The sequence below is a fragment of the Berghia stephanieae genome, chromosome 13, assembly GCF_034508935.2.
Source record: "Berghia stephanieae isolate SIO BIC M18660-M18661 chromosome 13, UCSD_Bste_1.3, whole genome shotgun sequence".
Taxonomy (NCBI): Eukaryota; Metazoa; Mollusca; class Gastropoda; order Nudibranchia; family Aeolidiidae; genus Berghia; species Berghia stephanieae.
The window spans coordinates 303,230-320,729 of record NC_088372.1 but is presented as its reverse complement, the minus strand read 5'-3'; the positions used below and the strand labels follow the sequence as shown (position 1 = coordinate 320,729).

Sequence of the window (17,500 nt, the reverse complement as noted above, 5' to 3'; positions counted from 1 at the left end):
CTTATCAGAAAGGAACGAGTCAATTGGTCCCACTGACATGACCCACAAGCACCAAGACTATCTTGACTTGAACCAGTTCACAAATGCGTCCTGGAAAGACGCGTCGTATGGAAGTGTGGCTATGTGGCCTAGTGGTATGACACTCGCTTTCGGATTGGGGAAGGTCCTGGGTTTGAGCCTCGCTCGGCGCATAATTGAGTCCTTGGAAAAAAAAAAAGCTCTTTACTCACATTCTTCCACCGTACTCATGTATAAAATGAGTTACTGACCGGAAACAGCCTTATCTCTGTCGGTAAAAAAAACCCCAATGTATTATCGTCTAATTAGGCGTCATGTCTCTTCTACATGTTAAGTGTTCCTGTTGGTCAGGGACCCTTGGTAAAGCGCTTTGAGCACGTTTAGTGGATATTGCACTGTATAAAAGCTGAAAGCTCAAGTTTCTTTAACAGTATGTCCAGAGTTGTGGCAGCTTTGGGAGTTTTCCCCAAATGAAGGTCATTGAAATCGATTGGTTTGTTTCGAGGAGGATTTTTCTGGGCAAATTTTGGAATGCGTGTCTTTCCAGAGTACGGCGGTTCACCGAGTAAGATGAATTTGTGATCTACGGATTGGCAAGCAAGAAAAGACGCGTTTTGAAGATCTTGTTGTATAAATCTATTGTGTTGAATTGTGTCTGCATTGTTGTTGTATGACACCTTGCTAGTGTACACATGTCAATTTCTCACCTTTGACCTTTATGTAATACCTGGCACACGATTTGTCGTCCGCCCATATTTATTGTTTGAATAATGAAATGGTTTTGTTTTGTTTTATTTTTTTGTTTTTGTTTTTTAATGTCGTTGTTTCAATTGTTTTTAGGAGGTGTAAGGGAAAGGGGAGGATGAAGAATAGACTGGAATGGGAGTGGGTTGGGGGAGGGGGGTGGTGAAGGAGGAGAGAAGAAGTCCCTTTCCTACACATTGGTGAGTTCTTACATAGCACTTTTTGTACTGGGCTGGGCTACACATCTTTCGCTTGACACTTCATTGAAATAAAACGGCCTTCTTTTGGTTGTTCTTTAGTATTAAACCTGAAACTCTCAGGTGTCTGGGATTTAATCTAAAAAAACTTGATCTTTTATATATAGCGCAGTATCTGTTGAATGTGCTCAAAGAACTTTTTAATAGTCCCATGCCAACAGCAACACTTAATATGGTATAGGACGAGACACGACGCCTGTATATTATAATATGCTATCTAGCTATATTTTTTTATTATTTCATCATAGACAACTTTGTTACCGGCTAGGTACTCATTTTACACTTGGATGCGTTGAGAGAGAGAGAGAGAGAGAGAGAGAGAGAGAGAGAGAGAGAGAGAGAGAGAGAGAGAGAGAGAGAGAGGCTCAATTTTGTGCTACTTAAAGCTAAACTCGAGTCAGAGACGACATATCCTATAATTTTTTTTAAATGTATTTATTCATTTATTTATTTATTTATTTATTTGTAATGGTGAAATACCGAATTTCTTAACTTTACCCTCTCCTGCTCCCCCCCCCCCCCCCCCCCCCCCCCGCCCACCCAATCCCTCCTCCCCCTCCTCCAATCCCGGTCAAGTGCAGTACGAATGCGTTTATCAACCAAACATGTTTGTAAAATTGCACTTGTGTGACATTGATAAGGTAGAATGAGTTGGCTCCCCTTTGGTGAGGAAAGGAGGGATGGGAGGGTGGGGGGGGGGGGGGGGGGGGGGGGGGAGGTGGAGGATGTCAGATTGTGGGTTAAGAAATGAGAGAAGGAGGATGGGGGGAGGGACACACACGCACACAGAGAGAGAGAGAGAGAGAGAGAGAGAGAGAGAGAGAGAGGGGAGGGGGGGGGGGAAGAAAGGGAGTAATGATGAAAGAGCACAGGTAAATATAAAGGGTGGATAGATAGATAGATAGATAGATAGATAGATAGATAGATAGATAGATAGATATTGTGTGTGTGTGTGTGTGTGTGTGTGTGTGTTTGCGTGTGAGAGAGAGAGAAGGAGAGAGAGAGAGAGAGAGAGAGAGAGAGAGTTAGAAAAATGGTTATAATTGAGTTACTTCCCTTACACCAGTCCGACAGTTTGCTCTCCACCATCGATAAACTGTTTTCTGTCTACTTATTATGTTGTCCTCCCCAAACTACGTACCCTTAGAATTAAAAAGAAGTGGGTTCGAATCGCCGTAAAGACATTGACAAGATCCAACATAGACGAACCACAATTCCGTTATTTTGGCGGGAATAGTCATGTGATCTAAGCACACGTGACAAGTGCAGAAGTCGCAGTTTTGTTGTTGTTTTCTTTTTTTTTTTTTAAATCCTAATCACCTCTCCCGCATTTCCACGGAAGGAATCGGACCTTCTCGATATACTTTCTTTTCTTTTTGGTATTATCTGCTGTTCTGTCGTATTCTTACTCGCTACAATTTTTTAATTTTTTTATTTTAGCCGGATAACTTAAACTTTGAGTTTTGCGCGATGAAAATGACCCCCGACCTTTGTCAACTTGTCAAAATCTTTCAAATCAGACACTTACAGCTTTAAAAAATGTCTACACGTTGTGGGGGGGGGGGGGCGTTGGGGGGGGGGGTTTGGGGGGGGGGGGGGGCATGATTGTCATCGATGGGTATTTAGAGGTAGACCTACCTAGTATCAGTTTTCTGGCTAAAGTAAAATCAAAAATTGTGTTTTGTGAGAGCCGTGACATGAATGATAACATGTTATATTCCGCTCTTGAGTTAGAATTCAGCACTGCAATGCTTGCAGGTTGTTTTATCGTTACTTTTCAATCGTGAACTTGATCTTTAACCTTGATAAAAGCCCACCTGCTTATCTTGTCGTATCTCCGTTTGGCTTGAAGATCAGCGTTACCGTCAAATGCAAATGGAGGAATTTTTTGTTTTTTTTTTTTTGTTTTTTTTTTTTAAACACAAAAACCCTCTTTAACCCCTTTTCGGCGAGACCGGGAAAATCTGAAATGGTCATGAATTCAATTAGATATTTAAACACACATACACACACACACACACACACACTTACACACACACACACAAAGAAGAGAATCAGACTCACGCATACACGTTAGTTTAGTGCTGAACAAACCATGGCTTGGACATTTCAAACAGAAGTTATGAGAGAAAGTGACCATGACAGTTTTGAGAAAACGAATTGGGATGCCTACTTTTCCTGATAAAATCGTCCCTTCTAAAATGAACATTTCATGACATGTTTAAGCGATGTGGAATATTTGGTGCCTCATAGTGGACAACTCTCAGTTATTGTTCAGATTCAAATTTATATATGTCAATTAATGCCTTTTCGATGGTTTTATTGTTATCCAGTTTTATATTTGGAACTACCAATCGTTCGTAAATAATACGTATTTTCTATATTTTATTATTTTCCAGTTTTAGCTATAGCTGCTGTGATGAAAAAATAAAGAAGAAAGAATTAGATTTAACAATTGACTCGAATTTATTTATTTTCTTAGTATTGCAGGAAAGATACGAAAGCAGGAAGAGACGGGGCGAAAGAGGCAACAACTTTGTTTCCACTTCACGCTTGGCAGCGTTTTTTTGTTTTTGCATGTGTGTGATTGTATCAGAAAGACAAAAACAAATCGGACTTATTTTTTAGAACTCCTATCACCATCTACAATCGTTCTGTTTTACGCCTCACCGTGGCTGTTTATTTATTTATATTTCATATTTATAACCAAAGGATATTGATATTTTCCACACATCTGCACGGAAGTTTGTTTTTAATTCCTGCATGGTTTGCATGCCAAAGACATTGATAGTTTATTTGTTTTGTTGTTGTTTTTTCTACTTCTAGTTGTTACATTTGCCTCTCTGAATAACCGCCATTTTCTTTACACAATTCATCAACTTTGGAGTATTCGATCAAATATTCAATCAAATTGGAGTGACAACACGGACATTTCTACAAGTTTGAGTTGACCCATTTTACAATATCCATCAAGTACATCAGCGACAATGGCCATCGGAAGTTGTTATACGGTCGTCAAATATTTGCTATTCGTCTTCAGTTTCGTCCTGTGGCTACTGGGCTGCGGTCATATCGGCGTCGGAATCTGGCTTTTTATCGACAAAGACGCCCTGGACTTCTCTTCTCACACGTCAGAACTGGACTCCCTCCAGCTGCCCGCCTACTCGATCATAGGCCTGGGCTGTGTCATCATGCTGATTGGGTTTCTGGGCTGCTGCGGCGCCTTCAGGGAATCCCAGTGTCTTCTAGGCGCCTTATTTGTGGCTTTGTTCGTTGTCTTTGCCGGTCTCCTGGGCCTGGCCATCTGGGTTGTCGTCGCCAGAGGGTCGTTCGAGGACGTGGTCGAGGATTGGCTCGACTCCGGCGTGGAGAACTACGACACGAACGAGTTTCAGAAATCGTTCATGGACACGGTGCAGACGAATTTCCACTGCTGCGGTTCTGCTAAGGGTGAGGTGGACTACGTGAATGTGGGTTCGGTTCCAAAGAGCTGCGAGAAGGATAACTACAGGAAACCGTGCCTGGCCGCCCTGTCGTCGTGGTGGGAGGACAAGTTTATCGTCATCGCCGGGGAGTGCGTGGGCGTGGCCGTGGTGCTGGTCATCGGCATGGTACTTTCCATGGTGCTCTGTTGTGCCATCAGGAACACTTTATTATAGGGAAAAATGGGATTTATCGCCTTATTTCTTGTTTGTGCTGGGATTAATTACATTAAGAACGATTAGTTTGAAGTCAAATTTATCAATTCTAGGAGGAAATTTAAGTCTTCATATTTGTTAAAATTATATACGTTATTTTTTTTAATTGAAGAGAGTAAATTCACTTTCATAAATATAAAGTCATTGAAAATCAAAAAAATCAATTTTATAAATTAAACTTAAATTTTATGTTAAGCATCTCTATTTTCTCTATTAACACCTTTAGGATGCAATGGGTCACAAATTATACAAACTTCAATTTCATTTTCGATTCTGTTTATTGTTTCTTGTAGGTTTTGTCTTCCAGCTCGACAGAAATGTCAATTTTCAACTGCAAAATTTATTTTTTTAAATTTCTTTATCATATTTTAAATTTATCCACATTTTTAATGCATTAAAATGTTTGTCCTCTGTTTTCTCTAACTTCATTTTCATTTTAATCACTCTATTATTTTATTATACATTTCTGTTTTAAAATATCATATAAATGCCATGCCCTTATATATTATATTAACCAGTAAGAGATGGGGATGATTGGGAAGGGGTGGGTTCTTGCTGACTCTCCCATCTTCCATGTTGTCCCCTTCCATGTGACTCTCCGTCCTTGTAATAGAATGAGATTATTTGGATTTTCCAGTATCCTAGTTCGGGTCCTTCGCCGTCAGGTAAACAGTCGCGATTGGGGGAGGGGGGGGGGATGTTTAATTTCCTATATTTATTTCTTTCTGCTTTGTCTGGCATTGTCTCGTACATACCTTTTCAGATGAGATTCCTGTCTCACGTGACATGTTCTCAAGTCACATGCCTGGTATTTCTATGTCAATGACGTCACCAACTTATCTACTCATTTTACTACACGCTTACTGAATAGCCAATATGTTGAGAATCCTTGCCAAAGTAATTGTCACTTAATAATAATAATATATTACTGTTACTTAATTGTGATGTTCCACCCTGCTGCCCAATTTATTTGGCGAAATTTTTTTAGAAAACTCTGTTAACGGCCAGGTACTCATTTTACACCTGGGTACAGTGATAGAATGTGAGTAAAAAGCCTTCTCCAAGGACTACTCATCAATACGTCGCTGAGAGAGGAACCCGAACCCTGGTCCAAAGACGAGCGCCATACCACTAGACCACATCGGCGTCACCTTTGTACGAATAGTCCTACTGTATTCGTCACCTCCTTTAGCCAGGTACTCATTCACCCCTGAGTCGAGTAAATATATAAATATATTGATTTCGTGGGGCAATGTGGCTCAGCGGTACGGTCTTTGCTTCGTACCCAAAAGTTACCGAGTTCGATCACCCGCCGCTGCTCTGTGTGGCTTTGAGCAAGTCACCTCGCCCTAGCTCATTTTGTAGCACTGCAACTGCACTGCGGATGACGCCTGGGTTATTCCAGTGTTCCCTTGGAATAGACCCTAGAGATAAATTTCCGCTATGGGATGAATAAAGGATGACGCCTGGGTTATTCCAGTGTTCCCTTGGAATAGACCCTAGAGATAAATTTCCGCTATGGGATGAATAAAGGGAATTTTATTTTTCTACATATTCATTTTTTTATTTTCTCACCGCATTTAATTTTTACTCAGACATCGCTCAGCGTCTGGCCTTGTCGGAGACGAACTTGCTTTTTGTTGGCATTTGGTGTGATTACTTTTTGTACATGTGTGTGTGTGTGTGTATGTGTATGTATGTGTGTGTGGGTGTGTATATGTGTGTGTGTGTGGGTGAGTGTGTGTATGTGTGTGTGTTTGGGTGTGTGTGTGTGGGTGTGTATATATGTGTGTATGTGGGTGTGTGTGGGTGTGTATATGTGTGTGTGTGTGGGTGAGTGTGTATATGTGTGTGTGTGTGGGTGAGTGTGTGTATGTGTGTGTGTTTGGGTGTGGGTGTGTATATATGTGTGTATGTGTGTGTGTGTGTGGATGTGTGTGGGTGTGTGTATATATGTGTGTGTATGTGTGTGTGTGTGTGGGTGTGTGTGTGTGTGTGTGTATGTGTGTATATGAATGTGCTAAAACGTTGCTGCTTTTTCCAAACTTCAAATCTCGGTGGTTTTTGTTTTGGTTTCTTTCTTTTGTTCCTTTTTGTTATCTTGTTATTATTATTATTATTATTATTATTATTATTATTATTATTATTATTATTATTATTATTATTATTATTATTATTATTATTATTATTATTATTGTTATTGTTAGTTATTTGTAATGACAAAATACATTATAATTTGTTATATGAGTTTTGATCTGTAAATAAATAAGTGTTCTAAATTTATGAGATATAATATGCTATATATATAATCATATAATTGCTATATTACAATATATATACAAAGTTATATATATATATATATATATATATATATATATATATATATATATATATATAATATAATATAACTTCGTAGATACATTGTAATATAGTTATTATATGATTATATATATATCATATTATATCTCATAAATTTAAAGCACTTATATATATATATATATATATATATATATATATATATTATATATAAGTTTTTGCTTACACCATATTGTGACCCATCGCCTGAAAACGGTTATATTTAAGACAGATGCCAATGACGGAGTCTAAAGTTAAAATTACAATAAATTTGAAATATTCGATTTTGTCCGTTCAAGAAATGATGATATTCATTCTCTCCAACAAAACAGGAATTGAACCCCAGGTCTCATGGTTTTGGCTGTTAATTCAGTTTTATAGTATTTAAACTAGATACCCACCACGACATCATACCGCTTTGAGGCAACGGGTCACCTATGTTACTTATTGTCAGGTCACGTGGGTACATTTGATACAAGCTTTGAGGCAACGGGCCACCTGTGTTACTTATTGTCAGTTAACGTGGGTACATTTGATACAAGCTTTGAGACAACGGGCCACCTGTGTTACTTATTGTCAGGTCACGTGGGTACATTTGATACAAGCTTTGAGACAACGGGCCACCTGTGTTACTTATTGTCAGTTAACGTGGGTACATTTGATACAAGCTTTGAGACAACGGGCCACCTGTGTTACTTATTGTCAGGTCACGTGGGTACATTTGATACAAGCTTTGAGACAACGGGCCACCTGTGTTACTTATTGTCAGTTGACGTGGGTACATTTGATACAAGCTTTGAGACAACGGGCCACCTGTGTTACTTATTGTCAGTTGACGTGGGTACATTTGATACAAGCTTTGAGACAACGGGCCACCTGTGTTACTTATTGTCAGTTAACGTGGGTACATTTGATACAAGCTTTGAGACAACGGGCCACCTGTGTTACTTATTGTCAGTTGACGTGGGTACATTTGATACAAGCTTTGAGACAACGGGCCACCTGTGTTACTTATTGTCAGTTAACGTGGGTACATTTGATACAAGCTTTGAGACAACGGGCCACCTGTGTTACTTATTGTCAGTTGACGTGGGTACATTTGATACAAGCTTTGAGACAACGGGCCACCTGTGTTACTTATTGTCAGTTGACGTGGGTACATTTGATACAAGCTTTGAGACAACGGGCCACCTGTGTTACTTATTGTCAGGTCACGTGGGTACATTTGATACAAGCTTCAGATTTTTTATTTTTAGAAATATATTTTGATTCGTTTTATGAGTTTTGAACGACGTGTACATAATTTCAGGTCTGGCAGCCGAATGCGATTTGTGGGTTTTATTTATTGCCGTTGACAATCTTATTCATTGGTTTAATATTATCTCGGTTGAGACACAATGAGGCCATAACGGTTTGGATGAACAGATCTGTGAATGAGTACACGTCGGTGTTTATGATACAATTCATATCATGAATATTTCTTCATCATTGAATAAAAAGAATATGAAAAAAGATGGGGGACATGTATTCTATTTTGGATCGACTTTATTTTCGTTTGTTTTTTGTTTTTATTTACTGAGTTTTTTTCCTTTCTTTTTTTGTTTTGTTTTGTTTAAGTTTGTTCTCTTTTTCTTTTCTTTCTAATCTTTCTTTCTTTTTTTTTTTTTGTGTGTGTTTTTCTATCATTCTTCAATTTATTTCCTTTTTTTTCCTTATTATTTTTGTTGCTGTGTTTCTGTCTATCATAACATTGTGCTGGGACTGACAGAGGATGTAACAAGATTGGCAGCTCTGTGCTGTGTGTGTCTCCTTTCTGTCCTATGTGTGTGTCGCCTTTCTGTCCTATGTGTGTGTCGCCTTTCAGGTGTCAGCCCTGGACTAATGAACCTGTCACAATCATTATGATATTGTCATTATAGATGGAACGAAACTAACTTCATCCAGGTCTTTGGTATTGTTTTTTGTCATCCACCTTGTCGATTAATTCTCACTTAACTGTATTATCCAGGCGCATAGTTCAGTCCTCGGAAAAGACTCTTTACTCATATTCTCTCACCGTACTCAGGTGTAAAATGAATATATGTCCGTTAACAGCGTTGTCTCTGTCTGAAAAAAAAATGTAATATCGCCTAACATGCCTCAATGTCTCGTTCTATATGTTAAGTGTTGCTGCTGGCTAGGGACCCCTATAAAGCGCTTTGAGCACGTTTAGTAGATATTGCGCTATATATTCAAATAAGAAAGCTCAAGTTAAAATTGTCCAGCGATTTTTGTACTTTGGCCAATCGTTCAAGTTGATTGAGACTTTGAAAAATTATATTAAAATTGAGCTTTATATTGCGCAATATCCACTAAATGTGCTCAAAGCGCTTTACAAGGGGTCCCTGGTCAACAGCAACATTTAACATGTAGGACGGGACCTGACGCCTGTTAGGCGATATTACAATTTTTCGGACAAAGACAACGCTGTTAACGGCCATATGCTAATTTTACACCTGAGTACGGTGAGAGAATGTGAGTAAAAAGCAGTTTCCAAGACTCAACTATGCGCCGAGTGCGAGGCTCGAACCCAGGACCTTCCGATCCGAAAGCGAGTGTCATACCACAAGACCACATAGCAGCACGTCTATGTCCATGATAAAGGAGCCAACTGGATAGACTGGGTCTCCCCCCAATAAGACACATGATCAATAGATAGTATGCGCTTGGCTAAGACGCTCATAACATTGCCACCCGGAAGTGGAAGTACAACGGACCAACACACAAAACTGTGTGTAACATTGAACTTTTAAAGTCTGGATAATACAGTTAAGTGAGAATTACTCATAAACTTGGATGGCAAAAAAAAAAAAAACAATAACAAAGACCCGAGTGACGTCAACTTCATTCTATCTTTAAAAACCAACGTCTCATATTTTTAGCGATAAATTCATTCCTCTTTAAGGTCACCCCGACATAATACCGTACCGAGGTCATGGGTCATAGATAGTATAGTATACTTTACTTTTTTATTTATAGATTTGCTTTGTGGATGTGAAAGATAAGAAGTCAATATAATGTAATTCACACCACTGGGTCAAATTATCCCCTGTGGCCTTGACCTCTTCACACAACAATAGTATTGACCAATCAACACAAGTGGAGGCATTCGGTCATTCAGTTATCCTTTTACTTTTATGAGTCAACAAGGAAATCAACCACCTCTGTCTTATGATCTGTGAATAATCTCCCTTGAAAGGCCCACCGCTTGTTTGCAGACAGGTCGTGACCACAACAATGGCGAGTGTTTGTTTGACCACCTGACGTCCACACCGCCGCCCTGGACAAAACGATTTTGTCGTATCCTTGGGGAAAGCACACGCATACATATTCCATGTATGAAAATGCATTGTCGTGGGTTTTTGGTAAATCACTGCCTGGAATTCCTTTCACTGTGTGGCGGGGACTGGGTCACACTGACCTGTGCTCAGGTGTGCAGGGAGCACCCCCCCCCCCTCACATGACAGTGACAAGTATTATATTAATGGCGTACTGCTAGTACGAAAATGGTACTCGAACAGGGAACTTGTACTGTATGACTTAGGAATTCGGGACAACACTACCAGTAGCTGTTGGATATATATCTATATGCAGCTTGTTTGTGTTTGAACCCAGTCCGACTCCAACTCTACCCAGGTAGTTGTCTCTCCAATTTCGTGACGTCACATATTCTTCACACTTTGTTCTAACTGTAGCCATCGTTAACTTATAGCCTGACAATGACCAAAAAATTACAAGACAAGTCTTTGGCCACAAAAGAAAACAAATATTGAGTTGTATTCAATAGTTCAACCTGTGGAATCACTTGTTTCCTTGAGCTCTATTTATTAACGAGACAACTCACTAGACGGTGCACAAACCTTTAAAGTGACGTCAAACTGTAAGTCTTGGTGGGTTCTAGTGTCAGACTATAAGTTAACGATGGTTAAGTTCTAAACCCTTTTTTTACAGCAATAGGAAATGAGATTAGCGGAAGAGTAGCGTCCTTTGATTGGACGTCACCCATAGTCTGTGACGTCACCCATAGTCTGTGACGTCACCGGCGGAAAAGTTATTAGAGAGAGAACGTCATGTTGGTTGTGCGCATGCGTCCAATCAAGGGACGCTACTCTTCCGCTAATCTCATTCCCTATAACAAAATGCTATGAATAACTAAGTGGCTACACACAATTCTTCATGAAGGAGCTCGATTGTGTCTTCAAAGTAGGGGATCACTCACTATACATCGGGTTGTGACGCATATAAGGCGGTATTTCATCTTTATTTCGACAGAGCCAACAAAGTTATCAGTCAGACACTCAATTCACACCCGTGTACATACAATGAGAGAATGTGAGTAAAAAAGAACCTTTTCTGTGGACTCAGTTTTGCGTCACTCACAATGGGACTCGAACAGGAGACTTACGGGTTAAAAGACGAATGTTATGTCATCACTCGACTACAAAGCCGCTTAAATCATGAAATCTTGCCTACGAAGGGGGAAATATCGTGGTTTTACAAGCTCATCGCTTCGAATTGCATGGAACTCGAATGACAGGAGTTCGGATATATGAGGTGTGACTGTATCCACGTTCAAATCAACCAGTCCTATTTGTATTCAAAGAGCCTGTATGTACAGCTTCACACACAATATATATATATGATATGCGTTTAGGTAAGATACTCATCCTTTATGCCCGCCAGATCAATCGTAGCAACGCACAAAATTGTGTGTAACCTTTGACGTTTATAGTCTGAAGTTTAGTAGGAACTAACTAACCAAGCGGCGATCATAAACCAACAATAAAGAGTTTGGTGACGTCAACTTCGTTTGTTAGGGAGAATTTAGTGAGAATCAGTCATCGATCTGGCAGTCTAAAAGCAATAGCAAAGAGCTGGGTGACGTCAACATCATTCATTCTTGTGTGAGGAATTGTATCTACACAGTGAAAACATAGTTTTTTTGTATCGGTACGTTATATCCGACTGGCGGATTTTGTGCATATTTTACCTAAACGCATAACATCTATAGAATGCTGACGAATGCACAAGCTAAACAGTTTTTGTTGTGTGTTTTTTTTTTTCCATTTCTTACCTCTAACAATATTATATTGATTAAGGTGACGACGCCCATCTTGTCTAAATAAATCTCAAATTCGAGTCCTTTTTTTTGGAGACTTTTTGAACCTTAAATAGCCTGAGAGAGAGAGAGAGAGAGAGAGAGAGAGAGAGAGAGAGAGAGAGAGAGAGAGAGACACAGAGAGAGAGAGAGAGAGAGAGAGAGAGAGAGAGAGAGAGAGAGAGAGAGAGAGAGAGAGAGAGAGGGGGGCAGGGGGGGGGGGGGGGGGGGGGAGATATAAAGTGAAATCGTCACCTTTTCAGAATGGGTCAAGTCGTGGCGCGATGAGTATTTCACAGGTTGTTTTGTTGCTGTTTCTATTTATTTATTTTTTTTTTTTTAAGATCTCGTTTTGATATTTGTACCTATTCAGAGACGGTTACAAAGACCTATAGAAAGGGTGAAGCGAGCGGCCAGGCGGAGGTCAGGTGACCGACCAGTCAAAGGGGACTGGCACAAACAACCAACAACACACAACACCATAATAGTCAGATCATTCTAGAATACAGTATTCCATTCTATTCCACTGTAAGGAAGAAATGGCTAGGACTGGGATATGACCTTGATTCAGTTTTCAAGCTATACTTTTGGCCACTAAAATTGTAAACAAAGTTAGAGAAAACATTTGAGAGGTTTGGCATTGCAATACAAATAAAACCAATGGCTTTTTTTAATTTATGTTATAAGTATAAGATTGAAAGCACAGTAATAGTAATAGTAATAGCTATGGCCACCACCACCACCACCTCATCACCGCACACACTACAATCACCATTCTCCCCCTCCCCTTCCTCCTCATCATCATAATCATGGTCGTCGTATTCGGCATCATCATCATCAACTCCTCCTCCTCCTCCTCCTCCTCATCATCATCATCATCATCATCATCATCATCATCAGTAACTATAAAACTTCCGCCCAAAATATTTTAAAGAAGACCGACCGGTCTAACCGCCAAGACAGCAACAAGTTTTGTGGGATGAAAGGATGGACAGATAGATGAATGATTCAATAGGAAGACGGAAGACATGTATTTTATGTCATGAAAAAATTGAGCTTTTATATAGAGTAAAATCCACTAAATGTGCTCAAAATGCTTTGCAAGGGGCCCCAATCCAACAGCAACAGAATAGACGAGGGATGCCTGGATGGATTAAGTCTCGTCCTATATTCATTGCAGTGTTGCTGTAGGATTTTGTCTTCGTGTTAAGCATTTTGAGCTTATTAAGTGGATATTGCGCTATATAAAAGTACTCTTTCCCATCCTTACCCCCTGTGTATGTGTGTGTGTGTGTGTGTGTTTATGTGTGTGTGTTTATGTTTGAGTATGTATTTATGTGCATGTGTGGCTTGAATAATAATAATAATAATAATAATAATAATAATAATAATAATAATAATAATAATAATAATAATAATAATAATAATAATAATAATAATAATAACAGTGGTGATGATGGTGCTTGATAGCCTGATGACTCCATATTATATGTTGTCATTGACGTATTGGATCCCTATACATTATATGTAGAAGAAGATGCGCTATCACTTCTGACTGAATAACGCCATATTTTCCACATTTGTGACCCATCGTCTCAAAACGGTGTTATGTTGGAACGAACCAGATGCTTAAAAGCCGAATTAAATGTTAAACTGATCAAAAATATAAATTCTTGGCATTAGCACCCTAAAACATGGTATCCATTCTCCTCAATAAAACATATAAACTCAACACAAGTCTGATATTTCTGGCTATAAATTCAATTATCACCATCTTAACCAACCCGACTAAATACCGCTTCGAGGCGAAGGGTCACATGTGTGAGGGGAGGAGATAATAATATAAAAATATGATGTCCCTTTAATTGACACATTACAAGTCAATGGCCTTCATTTCATGCCCCTGGTATTTTATTGTAAAGGGCGTGGAACTTTTTGAAGAATTTGGGATGGGACAATTTTAGAAATACAGTAGAATTTTATGTTTGTATATGTTGTGTGTGTGTGTGTGTGTGTGTGTGTGTGTGCGTGTGTGTGTGTCTATTTATTCAGGGTGGGTGTCACCTTGTTATGGAATGTGTAGAGGCTGGTCGGGGAGTGTGTGTGTGTGTGTGTGTGTGTGTGTGTGTGTGTGTGTGCGTAGGAGATGATGGATTGGTAGATGGAGTTGAGGGAGAATGAGAGAGAAAGATAGAGAATGGGACAGGCAGACAGACAGACAGACAGACAGACAGACAGACACAGATAGATAGTAAGATAGATAGATAGATAGATAGAGAGAGAGAGAGAGAGAGAGAGGGGGGGGGGGGAAAAGAGAAAGACAGAGAGAGAGAGACACACATACAGAGAGAGAGAGAGAGAGAGAGAGAGAGAGGGGAGAGAAAGACAGAGAGAGAGAGACACACACACACAGAGAGAGAGAGAGAGAGAGAGAGAGAGAGAGAGAGAGAGAGAGAGAGAGAGAGAGAGAGAGAGAGAGAGAGAGAGAAGAGACGCTGTTTCAGAGTGCTTTTTTTTTTTTTTGTATTTTGTTGTGTTTTTTGGTGTTAGTTTTGTCGCTTTACAAGAGGTTCCTGACCAATATCTACACGTAACATATAGTGCGACACATGATGCCTGTCACAAAGTGCGCACGTAAACCGTATGCTTATGTAGCGCAGTTTGCAACCTTGTTTATGTGTGCTATATTCAAGCTACGACACCGATCAATAACCAAACACAATACGTTGATAAAGGTTTTGAAGCTAAATGAAGATATATTTTATTACAATATAACAAAGATATTATGAGATATGAAGATGAAATGATAGATGTCATAAGTATGAAATCAAATGGATGGATGACAAATTGATGGAGATGGTGTGATGATGAATATGATATGAAAGCGATATGAAAATATATAATTAAATCAATTAATTATCAATACTTTACCAAACCGCTACCACATCAGACAATCTCACAGATAGGTTGCAACCATCACAGTCATACAGGCAACTAATATTTAACTAACTAACTAAACACAATCCAGACGTGTAGAAGAAAGCCAAAAGAGTGTCCTTGATATTCAACAAAAACTGTAAGGTTGTTCTAATATTGTTAATTTGTCTCTTCTTGAAATTGTTCTGATTTCACAGTATTCATAAACAGATCAATTGTTTCTCAATGTTCTGATATTAAAATAAGCAAATGGTTCTTCACAGGTAACTTATAAAACAGGCAAATGTTCAGTTTCTATTAGTGTCAAGCTATGAGCGTATAGCCTAAAGTTGGCTTGTTAAAGCCCAGCCTCCAACGGCTCATTCACTTTAAAGAAAGAAAATGATTTTGTTATAATATGATAATTATACGAATATAACTCTATCTATATTCGAACTCACTCAATATGTTTACTTTAAATGAGTAAATATTATTTTACTTTAACCAATCAATTTATTATATTGATTAATATTGCTTTACTTGTAGATATGAAATAATATTGCTCTATAGCAAGAAACGCTTATTTTCTTTACAACAAGAATTATATTACACAATTAATTGAATTATCTGATTAATTAATTGAGACTCAAAATTTAAAGTCATATTATGATATTAATATCAAAACACAATCATAATTGTAATCACAACATATTATTCAAAAATCTCACCAGAGCCGAACAGATTATAGAAATCACAAATTAAGTCTACACAAGACTTTAATCAAACTCTACACAAGAGTTATAACACAACTTGATTCAGCTCAAACTTTGAGCACCACAAAGTCTACACAAGACTTAAATCACACTCTACACAAGAGTTAACACAAAACGTGTTTCAGCTCGAACTTTGAGCACTACAAAGTCTACACAAGACTTTAATCCAACTCTACACAAGAGTTAAAACAAATGAGCCTAAAAGACTCCGCTGTGGTTATCGCTTAGAGACTATGAGCCTAAAAGACTCCGCTGCCTGGTCTCTTTTGAGACAATGAGCCTAAAAGACTCCGCTGAGTGGTCTGAAGAAACTGCTCAAAACTCTGGCATTTATAGGCAAAAATCAAGCAAACGAAGCAAAATTCTACCCACACAAACGGATGTTAGTCATATCCGTAAACATCTGAAATTCCTTAAAACTCCCCCAGATTCCATAATCATGGACAACAACAACCCATCCTGATACCGGACATCCTCATATCAAGGATAAATAAATTCGTCAGCCCCATAGTTACGAGATATCAATCAAGCCATACCATAACAAAGTCACTCCCGTAGAATACAGGGATCCTACTTTGCTTATAAGTTTACGGAGAAAACAAGATTGATGCCTTTCTCACAATAACACCCACACTACGTAGTTTAATTCAAACTTCCGGGCCATAGGTGCATGATCTGATACGACCTGTATCAACAAAAGAAGGGTTGTTCCGGAGGGATTACAATAACAACAACAACTAATACTACGACGACGTACATCCTGTCGTAAACTGACGCCTACACGGAAGCATTTCGTTACAATGCCTGTTAGGCGATATTGCAATTTTTTCCCGACAGATACAACGCTGTTACCGGCTAAGTACTCATCTTACACCTGAGTACGGTGAGAGAATATGACTTAAAAGCCTTTTCCAAGGACTCAACTATGCGCCGAGCAAGGCTCGAACTCAGGACCTTCCGATCCGAAAGCAAGTGTGATACCACAAGACCACATAGCCGCTCATAATCCCAATTATACGCGATGTGTAGACAGTAATCGTTGTTATCGCAGACTGGCTCGTCATGATAATGGTAGTCCAACGTCAAAAAAAATATAACAATTTTAATGGTTTAAAAAATCACCCAGAAATTGCGATATTTCTCTTTGTAGATAGATAGATAGATAAATAGATAGATAGATTGATAGATAGATAGATAGATAGATAGATAGATAGATAGATAGATAGATAGATAGATAGATAGATAGATAGATAGATAGATAGATAGATAGATAGATAGATAAATAGATAGATAGATAGATAGATAGATAGATAGATAGATAGATAGATAGATAGATAGATAGATAGATAGATAGATAGATAGATAGATAGATAGATAGATAGATAGATAGATAGTTAGGTAGATAGATAGATAGATAGATAGATAGATAGATAGATAGAGATATAGATAGATAGATTGCTAGGTAGATAGATAGATAGATAGATAGATAGATAGATAGATAGATAGATAGATAGATAGATAGATAGATAGATAGATAGTTAGGTAGATAGATAGATAGATAGATAGATAGAGATATAGATAGATAGATTGCTAGGTAGATAG

The 17,500-nt window shown here is 38.6% G+C and overlaps 1 protein-coding gene and 1 pseudogene across 15 annotated transcripts in view; both read left to right on the top strand.

Moving 5' to 3' along the window:
- The window catches only part of LOC144959152 (tensin-3-like), a 400,273-nt gene that overhangs the window by 200,151 nt on the left and 182,622 nt on the right, over positions 1-17,500 (top strand). The gene's annotated exons all lie outside the window — the stretch shown is intronic.
- Positions 3,874-4,811, top strand: LOC144959155 (CD9 antigen pseudogene; annotated as a pseudogene).